Source organism: Anguilla rostrata, chromosome 5 (assembly GCF_018555375.3).
Source record: "Anguilla rostrata isolate EN2019 chromosome 5, ASM1855537v3, whole genome shotgun sequence".
NCBI lineage: Eukaryota > Metazoa > Chordata > Actinopteri > Anguilliformes > Anguillidae > Anguilla > Anguilla rostrata.
This window is the reverse complement of record NC_057937.1, coordinates 22,130,547-22,141,044: the sequence shown is the minus strand read 5'-3', so window position 1 is coordinate 22,141,044 and position 10,498 is coordinate 22,130,547. Positions and strand designations below refer to the sequence as shown.

At 37.6% G+C, this 10,498-nt stretch overlaps 1 long non-coding RNA gene and 1 pseudogene across 1 annotated transcript; one reads left to right on the top strand and one right to left on the bottom strand.

The window, feature by feature from the left end:
- The window catches only part of LOC135254979 (repulsive guidance molecule A-like), a 62,473-nt pseudogene that overhangs the window by 6,999 nt on the left and 44,976 nt on the right, over nt 1-10,498 (bottom strand).
- Nucleotides 128-5,660, top strand: LOC135254982 (uncharacterized). Its single transcript, XR_010330017.1, has 2 exons — nt 128-5,417; nt 5,467-5,660. It is a non-coding gene; the product is annotated as an uncharacterized LOC135254982 (long non-coding RNA).

Here is a 10,498-nt window from a genome sequence, read left to right as displayed (position 1 = left end):
ATAACCCTTTAGAACACATGCCAAATCTGGCCTATCCTTGCCCATTTAGGGGGTACCCTATTTAAAGCTTTATAACTCCAGATGTGAACACCACAGAGACTTGAAAAACGGCTTAAATGAAACAAGACATTTGTACCATTTACAATAGATTAGTTTATATTCATAATTTTGTAAGTAATAAAGTACCACAAATGCAATTGTCTAGGCAAAAAATCAAAAATGAATTTGCTCTTTTTTCGTTTACAATGAAATACTGAGAGATTGCATATATAGATGATTTCAACGGTAACAACATAAACAAACGCTACTGCGCATCTGCGTTGTTGTGGCCCTAACTTAACTTCCAGCAGACTTCCGCAAACAATCAATAACAACAGAGTCCCTCTAGACTATTTCTGATAACAAGCAAAATAAATAACAAGTAAATTACGCTAGCTAGCTGGTTATTAGTTAAATCTATGTCTAGCCAGTATTATTTGAGGTTACCAGTCGAAGAAAAGAACCGTTACTTGGCCAAACTCAAAAACAAGTGACAGAAACAGATTAGATTTGTTTATATTCAGAATTTTGGAAGCAATTGTCTAGGCAAAAAAGCAAAAATGAATTTGCTCTTTTTTAGTGTGCAATGAAATACTGAGAGATCTCATATATACAGCAGGTTAAACTAAACATGTCCTGGATCAAAAGCTCCTTGACCACAAGTTAATAAAATCTAAGGGTAGATATGTAGAACTACTAAAGTTCTATGAAGCAAAAAATAATCAGTGTACCCAGTGTCTCCAAATCTATCCAAAATGTCTAAATTATGCATTGATGTAAATCACAACAATTCACGTATTTCAATACAAATCAACTGATTTGACTCAAGAAGCTCACTGTAGCATAATTTTCAAGTTGGAATTACAAACTTTCCATCAGTACAATGATCAAAAATTTCTAGGGGTCCAGAAACATATCCAAAGTCTCTCCAAAAATGGAAAAAATGTTTTTTCCATTATAAAGCATATAAATGAGCCCCTTGTGAAGGTTTAAGATGAAACATTCATATCGGATTAAAAAATAATGCAAAAAACATTTCATACAATGCGGTACAGTATCTAAATGTGTAATAATGAACTCTTGTGTGTATTTCTGTACTCTACAGTATGTAATGTTTTCTTGTATGGGGCATGAAAACAATATTCAACCATCCACCATATTTTGGCAATGTTCCAACTTTCACGTCATATCTAGTGCATGAAACACAAAAACTATTAAGCTGCTAACGAACAGTTACACAACAGTGTGAAATAACCTCATTATAAAATACCACTAACCTATTTAAAGACACTCAATTTCAAAAATAACGTATATAACCAAAATATTTTGAGCAGTAATAGGGCCTCAGAAGTCTGAGTAATGCAGAGCAAAAACCTTGCCCATATATGGAATTCTGGTTCAAAGGGAAATTTCTCTATAGAAAAAATGAATGGATTTTCACATAACCGTCCCTGTCACAGTCTGTGATTTAAGCTGGCATTTAAAACTTGGGCGTTTTTATCCGGACACAGTTCTAAATGGAACTGGATCCACTGAATTCCGATGTCGTTTTTCAACCAAAACAATAATTTTGCCAACAAAAAGCTAACGCATGTTATTTACGTCACAGCTCTTGCGGTTCCCTGGCAACACTTGTGAAGCACAAGTAGCCTAGTTATATTAAGATGCTTACAACGATTTATACAACTATAAAAAATAGAAAAATGTATCATTTATTACACTAACGGGAAACAACGGGAAGAAAACGATTTTTGTGTGTGTATCGAAACAGCTCCATGTGTGATGTTGTAATTGTGCGACGGGTCATCTTGGGTGGCTAACCACTTAGCAATTGGCTTTTTAAACTGACACAGAATTTTTTTAGATTATAAAAAATGGGTGAAAAGCATAATTTTTTCATAAACAAAAAAATGTCCAAATGTCATAATTTATTTTAAAGGAATTCGGAAATTTGTTCCATAGGGGTGTCTATTTTTTGAACTGGAAGTCTCGAAAATGCTAACGAACCTGAAGGGAATAATGACTTCTGAGGCCTATAGACATTACATTACAGGCATTTGGCAGATGCTCTTATCCAGAGCGACGTGCAACAAAGTGTATAACCATAACCAGGAACAAGTATGTCAAAAACCCTAGAGAGAAGTACCGTTCCAAGTGCAGGGAACAACCGCATAGTTCAACTTGGACCCTGAAGGTTAAACTGATTAACACTAACACAAATGAGAACAGCAACAACGCAGTCTATGCAAAAATACAAGCAGTAGTTAAGACAAGTGCATTAACTAAGTCACCTACGAAACAGCTACCTAGTTACAACCCTAAGCTTACAGTCAATTAAGAGATTACAGGGAGGTAGGGAGGGATGGGGAGAGGTGCAGCCTGAAGAGGTGAGTCTTCAGTCGTCACTTGAAGTGGGTCAGTGTCTCAGCTGTTCTGACCTCCACAGGGGGGGATGATGAAATGTTATCTGTGTTTAGTAGATAGAGACAGAGACAGTAAATCAATCCTGTCATCCTCTCCTCTTCTCTTACTTCAGAAAACGATGTCAGCTAGGTCAATCAGCAATCCTATGGCTTAGCTATGCTCAGAAGTCCTGAATAATAATATTTTCAGAGAATCTGCGAAAATCACTGATAAGGTTTCATCGGGTGCAGTGTCTTTTACTGCTACCACAGAGTGAATGTGCGAGTGAATACGATGATGAGAACACTTTCAGTTACACTGAGCTATAAAACACTATTCCAAATGCAAAATTAGACATATCATACATTGTCAGAAAGCTTATTCTATCATCTATTTGTGCCATCACAAATGCCCGTATATTTCACAAATGGATTATCCAAAACAATATTTGACCACTCAGTCTGAAAAGGGACATCTCTACGCGTAAATGGTAAGGTTGTATATTTATTCAATATTTAGTCCAAGATATTGACTGTACAATGACATGGTATCATTTTTGAAAACTTTGTCTTGTTTATTTTGTTATTCAGTGAGCAGCGTTTTCACTGCTGTAGTGGTATATCTTAGGGCTATTGTTGGATTTATCTTGTTGCTATGACAGAATACAATTTTGAGTGGTGAAAAAATATTTTTATGAATACCCAGATAGACAATATTGTCCATTATGTCATGGGTGGGGGGTGTAGTTGCAGATGAGACTGCAGGGAGGGGGTGCTTGTTAAATGAATGCTTACAACTATGGAAATGTGTTGTAAAAACCACACAAAAGACCAATGAAGATCACCATTATTTTAGACACGCAGTGCACTTTGGGTAGATGATGTAAAATGGTTGCACCGGAGGTTAACTCAGCAGTTACGGTTATTAATAGTGAAAAATATCAATACAATGCCACAGAATTAGTGTGTGTTGTGATACATGGGATATCTGTGAATAGGGTGGATTCAATAAACATCTTAGTGTATCAGCATGTGTTATCATTTAAGGATTATGGATTTAAAGGAGGTAGGCTATTATCACGGGTTTAAGCTCATATCGTAACGTTATTATTGATCCACATCCTATATATACAATAACGTTACATCATTATTTATTTATTTATTTTCTTCTAATTAAACTGCAAACATGCACATATACAGGTAGGACAACCAATGTTTCAGTCATCTCAAGTTCCCATCATGAGAAAGAAATAATGACAAAATAGAATATAATTTATTCTAACAAAAAATAAATGTGAAAAATATTTCAATGGAAATTGAATTATGTTCTATGCTATGCAACCACAATGGGTTTCCCGGCTGTGGGTGAAAAAAGATGTGAATCCTTGCGAGTATCGATTAACAAGGTCCAGTTATTTTAAACCTCATTAGAACAAGCAAAAAACACCAATAACAGGGGATAATCAAAAAGCCATTAGTGCAGGCCTGCAGTGATTTACAGTCTCAATACTGGAACGTACACCTGGGCCATTCACATCAGGATAGCCCCAAAACCTGCTAGAACTCTTAGTGTGAATGCTGGAGACACATCTCAAGGAACTCAGCTCAATTGGACAGTAAACCAGCATGACTGTAGCGGAAAATTGCATAATGGACTTCTCTGTCACACAAAAAGATGCCCTTGCTACAACACTGAGAAAAACTACAACAAATACATCACAATTTAAGCCCTTTTTTTATTTTATTCAAATTAACCGTATTCAGGCCAAAGTGGGTTTATTTGCTTTCATTGTTTTTTTTTTTTTACGGTGACAATTTCAATCAGTCTGCGAACACAATATATTGTTTGAAAGTGTTAAAACTCATGGTTCTAGCTCTGTAAACTGTTTTATGATCTCATTGTTATAGTGACAACAGTTTATTACTTTGTAATGTGTGGACACAAAAAAGCTTCACCATATATGCATTTTGTCAATCCACAAAGGACACAAATCGTGATAAAGATGGTATCCTTATCACGGCAAGGGTCCAACAAACAAAACAAAATAATATTTTTTATCAATACAATGCAAACTCAGAGAAAAATCAATAGAACGTATATTGTTTACGTAGCAATTCTCCAGAGGAATTATCATTATTGTCCATTTATCCAAGAAATACATGCAGAAGGTACTGTGTACATAGAAAATGTTTATAAATAATCTCCAGTTTATAAATACTCTCTGGAACAAGATGCTTCGACCAACAAGGTTATCTGACCAATACTGGCCAAGCAGTCTCTCAACGTAACCATTGGGACAATGTGCACCAATGTGCACAAGCAACAACTTGACATGGACACCCTAATTTCTCCCCAGTACACAGCCAGCCAACGGCAAACTATTATAGTGATGATGAATAAGCATTTTAGCCAATTAAATTATGATTCCGACATTGTATAGATTGTTAGGCTTATATAAAATATGTATTGTCGCTGTGTAAACAAATCATGATCCTTCAGTACATACACCGAGAACATTACACACAGGCAAAGAGGTTATCGAGATTTGAGATCTTGAAAGTACCTAAAATGACTACTGTTTCTCAACTAGAATTTATTTTGCAATGGCTGAGTCTGAACAAAAGGCTCAGCATTTGGAGTTTTGAAGAAATCACTTGTCGTAAACATTTCTGAGGACAGTGAAAAAAACTTTGACTCCACAGCAGAGGGGCATGTTTAATGAAGGATCTGATTCCATTTTAGATCGGTGAGCATCTAAATACATTCAAAATTCATTCAATACAATACATTCTCAAAATATTTGTATTATTATTCAGTATGTTTATAAATAATGCATAAGCCTAATTTTGAATAATACATGTGGCATGTGAAACTGAGATGTGTTTGTAGGGGAGTGTGGGTGTGGCTCAGCTGAGGGGAGAGGCAGGGGGGAGTGGCTTACGGGAACAGAGCTGGGAGAGAGTTAATTAGCACAGGTGTTCCTGGTAACTAGTTACTCTGCCAGGAATGAGTCAATTAGTGCAGGTGTTCCTGGTAACTAATTACTCTCTCCCTATATATGCAGTAGCAGCTGGGCCGGCGCGAGGGAAGAAACACACGCCGTGCGGAGAGCAGCAGCACATTTTCGTGAGAGCCAAACTGGGCATTTTGTTTTGTTTAAACGCAATGGTTTAAGTTTCTGTGTGTGCGCCTGTGAAATAAAAGGAGTTATTCCTGTACTCCTGTGTCAGTGGTCGGTTTGTGCTGATTAAGAACCCGCGGTGGCTGAAGATTTGCCACAGTGTTTGACATGTTGATTGGGGTGGGGTATATGACTCAAACTTCAATCACTACCTCAATCAATGGATTAGTAAACCAAATGGCTAATGTGGTTGTTTTCTACAATCTTCCAGACCCGCTGCTGCCAGAGGTGGTGAGGGAAGAGAAATGAGAGGGAGTGGAAAGGGAGCCGATTTCTGCATTCTGCTTCCACCTGCATATAGTAGACAATATGAAGTATGTTAAACCCCTAAAGACACATAATATCATTTGTGTACCAAGTGTCTATTTGGACTCTACAAATGGCCTTTTTGGAAACTGGCCTAGACACAGCTTAGAAATTACAATGCAGAATACAAATTTTTGATGGTATTTATCATCAAATCTGAACTAGAATTTGTCCAGCCTTGTTATTGTGGCTCCATTGTTTCTAAGCAAACCAGGAACAGCCACAAGCATCTGCATTCACTCAAACAAAAAAAAATATTTTAGGCGATGGGAAAAAACATCCATATGCACTGGGTTGGAGTTTCTGTTACTTTGTTTCCGTATATTTTTTGTAATACTGCCAAGGGTTACCTTTCAAAAGAGACCAGGATTATGCCGGTCATCAAAGAAGTTCAAGAGCAGAAATCATTTTACTTTTGGTATGCCATTTTCAGGCCTGTGTGAAAGAAGGGGGCACTTGAGAAGGGGATCAACTGTACTTTTAAACAAAAACTTGCTAGACAGTTTAAAAAATATATACAGGTGCACACCATCTAAAACAGACACACAGCATCCGATTCTCACTCAGACCCTTCCCTTCAAACACTAACACTGTGAAGTAAATGCCTGCCTTATTGAGAGCCCAGGGTTCAACATTAAGGTTTCTTCACACTCACCTAGTTAAGGAATCTACTTTTCAAAACTTAATTTATACTTGCCTTAATACAGCAAAGATTACTTGGACATGAAATTAATTTTAAAAAAACAAAGCCTCTTTAATAACACTTAACGTATTATTTTAACATTTAATTTATTTGATATCATCAGATATTGAAAATATTAGAAATCATTTATTACTGCAAATGGCTACTTACAGTGCCTTCGGAAAGTATTCAGGCCCCTGCACTTTTCCACATTTTTTGTTACGTTACAGCCTTACATACAGTTGAGGCCATAAGTTTACATACACCTAGACTAAAGATATTCAAACTCAGTTTTTCACAACTCTGCACATTTCATGTTACCATACATTTATTTTGTCAAGTCAATTAGGGCATCTACTTTCTTCACATCAGAGGTAATTTTAAAACAATCGCTAGAGACAGATTTGTTTCAGCTTTAATTCACTATATCAGAATTCCAGGTGGTCAAAAGTTTACATACACCAAGTTGACTGTCTCGTTAAAAAGTCTGGCAGATTCCAGAAATTAGTGTAATGACTTTTTACAAGCTTCTGATTGGCCAATTATCATAATTAGAGTTATTTGGCACCTGTGGCTGTATTTAAGGGCCTACCTTTAGAGCCACTGCCCTCTGGCCCTTGATACCATGGAAAAATCTAAGCAACACAGCCAAGACCTCAGAAAAAAATTGTGGACCTCCACAAGTCCGGTTCCTTCTTAGGAGCGATTTCCAAACAACTGAAGGTACCACGAGCATCAGTAAAAACAATTGTATGAAAATATAAAAATCTTGGGACCACACAGACACTGAATTGCTCAGGAAGGAGGCACAAATTAACTCCCAGGTCTGAACCATCTTTGGACCGAAAGGTTCAACAGAACCCCAAGACAACAACAAAGGTACTGGTGAAGGAGCTGGAGGCATCAGGTACCAAAGTATCTACATCCACCATTAAGAGAATCCTATATCGCCATAGCCTGAAAGGCTGTTGCGCAAGGAAGAAGCCCCTACTCCAATAAAAGCCAGAATGAAGTTTGCAGGTGATCACCAGGACAAAGACCAAGGCTTTTGGAGGAGTGTTCTCGGGTCAGATGAAACAAAAATTCAACTGTTAGCCATAATGGTCAGCGCTGTGTATGGAGGCTTTTAATCTGAAGAACACCAACCCAACTGTGAAGCATGGGTGGCAGCATCATGTTGTGGAGGTGTTTTGCTGGAAAAGGGACTAGTGCACTTCAGAAAATAGATGAGGAAGGAGGATTATCTAGAAATACTGAAGCAACACCTGAAGACATCAGATAGAAAGTTAAAACTTGGTCGCAACTGGCAGTTCCAGCAGGACAGTGATCCTAAGCATACCTCCAAAGTTGTAAAAAAATGGCTTAACCCCTTAGTGCACATGCCAAATCTGGCCAATCCTTGCCCATTTAGGGGGCACCCTATTTAAAGCTTTATAACTCCAGATGTGAACACCACAGAGACTTGAAAAATGGCTTAAATGAAGCAAGACATTTTTACCATTTACAATAGATTAGTTTATATTCATAATTTTGTAAGTAATAAAGTACCACAAATGCAATTGTCTAGGCAAAAAATCAAAAATGAATTTGCTCTTTTTTCGTTTACAATGAAATACTGAGAGATTGCATATATAGATGATTTCAACGGTAACAACAAACAAACGCTACTGCGCATCTGCGTTGTTGTGGCCCTAACTTAACTTCCAGCAGACTTCCGCAAACAATCAATAACAACAGAGTCCCTCTAGACTATTTCTGATAACAAGCAAAATAAATAACAAGTAAATTACGCTAGCTAGCTGGTTATTAGTTAAATCTATGTCTAGCCAGTATTATTTGAGGTTACCAGTCGAAGAAAAGAACTGTTACTTGGCCAAACTCAAAAACAAGTGACAGAAACAGATAACTGTTGATAGTATTGCACCTTCCTGAGCATCATACATCATAATAATACATAACTGTTCTGGGTTACATGCACATTCCTGTGTAAAAAGTGCACTCTTTCTATGATATTGCTTAAAAACGATGATTAGAGACACAAACTGGGGCTATTAGTGGGCAGCGTGTAGCCAATGCAATTACTATAGGTTATTTATTTGTATAGCATGCATTGCTGGAAAAACATCGTGGCTCTTAATAGTTTGGGTCATCTTGCCCGGTTACCACAACAAAAAAATGATCAGGCAATGTAACATTGTCAAGTCATTGGAAACAGGTATCATAACGTTAGTTCAAAACGTAGCTAAAGCGTATCAACTACTAGAATTGATATAACGTTACTGTTCATAATTTATACAATGTTAGCTGCGTTTAGCTAGCTAGCTACAATCAATTTAGTTATCTAATTCATAACTATTGCAGGCTTATTACTGGTCAGCTAGCCATTAGCTATCGCTTATCATGAGTTTGTTACCTGAAACGAAGTCAGTGCTAGAGTGAGAGCACCTATTCGACCACCTTTGCTCAGCAGACAGGAAAGTGTAAACTGATTTGCAACTATATATGAAATAGGTGAAATATCGGTAACAAACTGTACCTAGTTATGTAGGAAAAAATCTCCTTGTATCTTCCTGTGGTTATTTTTTCAGTACTTTCATGATTTTTTTAATGTCCTGGCAAATAAGCCAGAGGTGGTCCAGCCCTAGCTTTTGGTTCCTAATGGGACGTGTATCGACCACCCCATATAAATGAATGGAACTTTACATAAATTTGCTAGTATCCTGTCGTGTGTATTTGAGGTTAATATGAGAAAGAGTGGTCTCTATCAGCATGTCTGGGAATCCGTACATATATTCACTGTTGTAACCCAAGTCGCAGGACGCAAAATAGCCATTAGGAAAGTAGTTTGAAATTATGAAGGAGCGTCTGCGCCATTGGTTTTATGGGTCGCGATGAGATGATTACGAGCGGGTTGCTTGTCTTAAGTTCATATAGTAAATAAGGCTGTATTAGTATTACTAAATGTGTGAAGGCAATTTTTTAAATACAGTTTATTATGTGTATTTTTATTGGACTTACATTTTAATAGGTAACGATGTCCAGTTATTTCTCAAAAATACGAAGTAACAACGGGCAAGCACCAGCTATAATAATCGCAGGGATTCAAGCATCAGTTTCACAATTCCCTAAGGGTTACAGAGTTGAATTATGTATTTTTACAAATTTTCTAAATGTAGTTTGTTCCTGAGATCAGGTGGCACTACACAGAACAACAACCTGAGCCCAACATCAGTCTGCTCATCAGTTTAACTTTCACTCCGTTTGTAATCGGTGTCATATTAAACACAAACCCAATAATAAACAAACAGAGCGGAAGTTAACTTAGGGCCAAGCGCATAACCTCGGCAACGCGCGTGCGTCCGATGAAAGCGTCTATACAGCAGGTTAAACTATACATGTCCTGGATCAAAAACTTCTTGACCACAAGTTCATAAAATATAAGGGTGGATATGTAGAACTACTATAGATCCATGAAGCAAAAACTAAACAGTGTACCCAGCATCTCCAAATATATCCAAAATGTCTAAATTATGAATTGCTGTAAATCACAACATATTCATGTATTTCACTGCAAATCAACTGTTTTGACTCAAGAGACTCACTGTTGCATCATTTTCAAGTGGGAATTACAAGCTTTCCATCAGTACAGTGGTCTAAGAAAGTCGTGGGTTCGAATCTCGGCTTGGGGCCTTTCTGTGCGGAGTTTGCATGTTCTCCCCGTGTTCGCGTGGGTTCCGGGTACATCGGTTTCCTCCCACACTCAAAGACATGCATGTTAGGTGCACTCCTGCAGTTGCCCTTGACCAAGGCACTGGCCTCAGAACTGGAGTTGGTCCCCGGGCACTGCACTGTGGCTGCCCACTGCTCCTAAGTAACTAGGATGGGAC